This window comes from Castanea sativa, chromosome 6, assembly GCF_040712315.1.
Source record: "Castanea sativa cultivar Marrone di Chiusa Pesio chromosome 6, ASM4071231v1".
Taxonomy (NCBI): domain Eukaryota; kingdom Viridiplantae; phylum Streptophyta; class Magnoliopsida; order Fagales; family Fagaceae; genus Castanea; species Castanea sativa.
This window is the reverse complement of record NC_134018.1, coordinates 22421880-22427879: the sequence shown is the minus strand read 5'-3', so window position 1 is coordinate 22427879 and position 6000 is coordinate 22421880.

The window sequence follows — 6000 nt, the reverse complement described above, 5'->3', positions numbered from 1 at the left end:
AGTGATCATGTACCCCAAAAACTTTCCAGACCCAACGCCGAAAGAGCATTTTGAGGCATTAAGGCGCAGCTTGTACTTTCTTAACACCTGAAAGGTGTCAGCCAGGTCTCTCACGTGTGAAGGTATCATTTTGCTCTTTACCACTATATCGTCTACATTCTTTGGTAAGTAGCCCCAGCATTTTTCAAACCAAATGGCATGACCTTATAATGATAATTCCCCGTCGGAGTAATGAAGGCAGTCTTCTCTTGGTCCTCCAATGCCAAGGGAATCTGGTGGTAACCTTGGAAAGCGTCCAAAAAACTCATCCGAGGATGTCCGACAGTGGCATCCACCAGTTGGTCAATACGCAACATTGGGAATGAATCTTTGGGACAGGCCTTGTTCAGATCAGTAAAGTCCACACATACCCTCCACGTTCCATTCTTCTTTTTAACAACAACTGTATGGGCCAACCACTCGGGGTAGAAAACTTCTTTGATAGCCCCAGCCCTCTTGAGTTTAAGCACCTCTTCCTTCACAGCCTCGGAATGTTCTCTGGAAGAACGCCGAGGTGGCTGCCTTCTCGAAACAACAGCTGGGTTGACATTTAAATGATGACAAATGAAGCTCGGATCGACGCCTGGAGCTTCGTAAGGATCCCACGCAAAAACATCAATATTGTCCTTCAGAAATTCTAACAATTCGATCTTCTCTTGGTGTGGCAAAAGTATGCCGACTTTGAAGAACCTCTCTGAGCCATTGGCTACTGGAAATTTCTCTAACTCCTCACAATGTGTCTCCTCTCCTGTCACCATTCCAGATGAATCAGGAGCTATTAACTGCTATAAGTCTTTGGTGATTAAAGCCGAAGACTCGGCTTCTGTCTGATGCAATACTGCAGCCGATATGCACTGCCTGGCTACCGATTGGCTGCCGAGGATTTCCTCAACACATTCCCCCGAGGGGAATTTAACTTTAACATGTAAGGTAGAGGAGACGGCTCCAAGCATGTGCAGCCAAGGCCTGGCAAGGATGGCTGTATATGGAGAGTACGCGTCAACCACAATGAAATCCACCTCAACCGTTTCTGAGCCGGATTGAACGGGCAAACGGATCTGTCCCTTCGGCACAACGGCTCTCCCTTCAAAGCTTATAAGCGGCGAATCATAAGGAAAAAGATCTTCCAACTTCGACCTTAACCCCTTAAATAGATCAGGGTACATGATATCTGCACCGCTGCCCTGATCTATCATCACCCTCCTCACATCATAATTCCCTATCCTAAGCGTAGCTACAAGGGCATCATCATGGGGCTGGATAGTCCCTACCTTATTCTCGTCGGAGAATCCTAAAACGGGCAAAGTGCCCTTCAACCTCTTCGGCCTGCTGCCCGCATCCTCGGCCTAAGAATGGGAAACCGCCATTACCCTAGTGGGACCTGAGCCGATCCTACCAGGTGCAGCGAAGATAACATTGATTGTTCCCAATGCCGGCCGAGACGAATTATTCCTCTGATTGTTTGAGCCGGACTGGCTGCCCTGCCCAGTAGGTTGACACAAGTGCTGCTTCAGTTTTCCTTCACTGACAAGCTGCTCCAAATGGTTCCAAAGGGTCCGACAGTTCTCGGTAGTGTGGCCCACATCCTGATGGTACTGACAAAAGAGGTTCTGATTCCTCTTCGCAGGGTCCCCTGACATCTTACCAGGCCATTTGAAGAAGGGTTCCTTACGAACTTTCTCCAGCAGCTGATGTACTGGTTCTCGGAATACAGTGTTCACGGCCTGAGGTGCCGCCGAGGCAGGCTGTCCAACGTAATCCTTCCTCGGCCTGTTATTGTGGTATCTGTCCGACCTGAAATCCCTTCTCTCCTGCGGGATAACCTTTTCCTTACCCTTTCCTTGCTGTTGGTCTTCCTCCACTCTCTTATACTCGTCAATACAGTCCATGAGGCGACGTACACTGCGGACAGGCTTTTTAGTCAAAGACTTTCTCAGGTCGTGATCAGTAGGAAGGCCTACCTTAAAGGTATTAAGCGCCACCTCATCAAAGTCGCCATCTATTTCATTAAACATCTCCCAATAACGGTCGGAGTATGCTTTCAACGTCTCCCCCTCCCTCATAGTCATGGATAACAGCGAGTCCAATGGCCGAGGGACTCTGCTACACGTAATGAATCGCGAGGTGAATGCTCTAGTAAGCTCCCCAAACGAACCTATAGACCCCGACTTAAGGCCGTTGAACCACCTCATAGCAACAGGTCCCAGGCTAGAGGGGAAAACTTTACACATCAGGGTCTCGTTGTGAGAGTGCACCGCCATCCTCTGGTTAAAGTGACTCACATGCTCCACCGGATCAGTCCGGCCATTATAGATGGTGAAAGTGGGCTGGGTAAACCTTCTGGGAAGCCTTCCTTTCTCAATCCTCCGTGTAAATGGAGATTTGGAGAGTTGGTGCAACGCCCTACTCATAGCATCGTTGCCTAAGCCCCTAGAATGAAGCTTCTTACGTCTGCGAGTTGGCTGGTCGTCCTCCTCACCGGAGGATGTTGCACTGGTGGGAGAGCGTGACCTTGAGCTGTAGCCACCTCCCCTATCCTCCTCTGAGGAAGAATTAGACGAGGACGGTGAAAACCTACGCTTAGCACGGCGTAACCTTCTCTTCAAACGATTGATTTCCTTCTGCATGGATTTAGAACCCTCATCGTGGGTGGTGCTACCCCCCTCATGAATATGGCTAGCGCCTGGGTATTCTGTATGAACACTTCCCTCACGATCCCTTCGACGTTCAAGACGTTCGAAATGATCTTCCGGCTGTGATCCCTGTGACTCTGCATGGTGAGCACCTAAGCCTGCCATAGTATCCCTACCTCTTCTAGACTAGATTTCCCACAGACGGCGCCAATTGTAAGTGCACAATTGCACCTGGACCCAAAGACAATCACGGGCTCAGGCCCAATGAGCCTTAAACAATAAGATTTGTAGAGTGTGGGTTTGAAACCTAGGTTAGAAATGCTGGGAGCTTGATAACAGGCTTTTATAAGCAAACACAAGTAAATAACGAACGATAATGACAAATGGATCTCCTCGGACTCGAGCCGAAGACTACTTCTTTATTATTTCTCTTTCTTCCTTCAAAATTACAAGTTCTTAATTTCTTTCTTAGTTTCCCCATCCCCTATTTCTTTGGCCTTTACCCTCCTTTTATACTTCCTTCCCTAATACTTTTTGAACAGTGACTAGAAGTTTCCACCTCACTGTTCAGGGGTCACCTCCCCATTAATGCGGCCAGGGAGGTAGGTGCAGAGCCTTTAATGCGGAGGTAGCAGCCTTTATTCTTGATATTTTCTTTAATATTGGTGCATCTAGAAGATTCAGGATGTCCCCTTTTAACCACTGGTCTCTCCAGAGTTGTGCTTTGACCTTCATAATGAAATTTTGAATTCTCTAGGGCTTTTCCGAGGAGAAACTCGTCCTCGGCTGTATCCTCGGACCCTCGGCGTATGGGCTAACTTATAGAGTTTTAACCCTGGAGCAGGTTGGCCCTCCATGTTACAGCCCAAAGGCCCATATGCCCACTTGGGTCCTTTTACCCCCCACAAATACCACAAAAAAAACTATAAAAAAAAAAAAAAAAAAAAAAAGTATACATCTAACAAAGAGTTTTTATAGTCCTCTCTGGTTTCTACCTTATGGGATACCAAAATTATTTTTGCATCATAAATTATATGCCAGATATTTGTGGCTAGAATCCGATAAAAATTGTCTAGATTTTAAGAACAAACAATTGCTTTCAGAATCTATGATCGCAGTATCTCAATTGTTTATCAATATCTGAACTTATGATCATCTTTATGCTAAAAACGAATCTAGTACCATAACATCGCAGACAACTCAAAACTTAATATTAATATAGTTAAATGCAATATGACTATTGGTGACTATGCCATATAGCATATCATTTGACATTTTCTTTAACGCAATAAGAGAGACACCTTATTATTTTAGAAGACAATCCTTCCAATGTGTAATCCATTGGTAAGATTGAATATTGTCTTCGATTTGGAGAATCCTAATGTACCACTCGAAATGAGAGAGAGAGAGAAAGAGAGTAGAATGGTAGGATTATTGAGGTTAGACAGTACATTTTTTTTAATAAATGTTTTAGAATGATTGTATATTTTCCTTGACCGTACATCTCCATTAGTTTACACAGAAGGACTAAATTAAATTTGAAAAATGAGTAGAAACGTTGGTTTGGTCAGATGGAATCATTGAATTTGGATTGCAAACCATTATTTACAAAAAAGTTGAAGAATGTGTGTAATCTGAAGGGAAGCTTGTATGGAGGAAGATATACAATCATTCTAAAATTCATAAACCTCATATGAGACTTTTTTTAACTAACCAAAATAAATTGCAAATTAAAGATCATAATAATTTTACGAACCAAAATTCATAAACCTCTCATAAATTGATCTCTTATCCTTATTCTTGATACAATAAATTTAACAGCTATTAATTTATAACGAAAAAATATGATCTTTTCAGCAAGTTTGTGAAAATAATATTATTGAATTTTGTTTTGTACAATTATTCTAAATTTCCTTAATTTGATGCATCATTTGGTTTTGAATCAATCAATTTTCAATACAAATATGTTGACAAAATTAATAAGTTAACATGATTTACAAATTAGTTGACAAATTGAATAAGTTAACAAGATTGGGCCCAGATATAGAATTAGTCTTTCTTAGAATTTTTATTCTTTCATGGTTTCGCCTTGGTCTCACAGAAGAAATCACTAATTGAAGGTAGACTTTGTGATCTTAAAAAATAAATAAATAAATAAAATTGGGAATGCAGAGGGTCAGTGGCCCAGCAGTGGGTGACATACATACATGACTCATATAGGCTATAGCATTGCCTACCAAAGAAATAGGAAGTTGGTAAAATAATTATCAAATAAAAATAATAATAAAAAGCAGAGGAAAGAAGAAACCTTGACCCTTAGGCCTTAGGGGTGCAGAAAACATATGGGACTAATGTTAGGTTGTGGTACATTAAGGAAAAAAATAAAAGTTTTTATTATTAGGCCCTGGTAGTGGTACATCATGTAGCATAACAAATATAGGTAAAAAAAATCACAAGCTAAGAAGAAGAAGTAGGAAGAAGCCCACAAAGCTAAATAAACAGAGAGGTAACCGAAACAGGAGAAGATCGTGGGGGGGATTTTTTGGCTTATTTGGGTAACTACTGTTAGGAAAAGAGAAGAGATGAAATGGGGGCCACAAAGAAAAAGAATTCCAATCAGAGGGAGGAGCTTGCGGAGATCGAAGAAAAAATAATATATTATATACATATATATGATTTGATGTAAAGCCTGAGTGTGGAGCTGTGTTCTCAAAATCCGAGCATGATGTGTCAAAATCTCATTGCATCAATCCCTCTTAACTCCACTCATTGATTGTGATGGATGGAATAGATTGGATTGGATGGATGGGATTGCTGAATAGAAACATGCATGCTTCTTTTTTCTTTTTTTATTAATCATTTCCTCACTTGAAACCGCACTGATCTGATACACCCTCACATTTGGAAAAATCATAATCATAATGATTTGAAGTTGCTCTGAGTTAGAAAAATTCTCACCTATTTCATGCGTCACTTTGGATGTAAAATCAACAAATCAATATCAGAGTACTACTCTCACTGAGCCTTCCCCAGCTTTCCTCCTCTTCTCTTTTTATTACCAGACTTTTGATTGGAATAGCCCATTTCCATTTTCCCATAGCACATACTTTCTCAAGAAACAAAAATACATTTTCCCATAACACGTACTTTCTCAAGAAATAAAAAATATGGAGAAATTATGGGCTATTTGGTAAAATACATGTTTTCTGTTTTTAAACAAGGGTCTGGTTAATGTGCGCCTTAAAGCACACATTAACTTATCTATTTTTAAAAAAAGTTGTCAAAATTTTTTCAATTCTCGAGAAATTTTTTTTAAAAATGATAAATT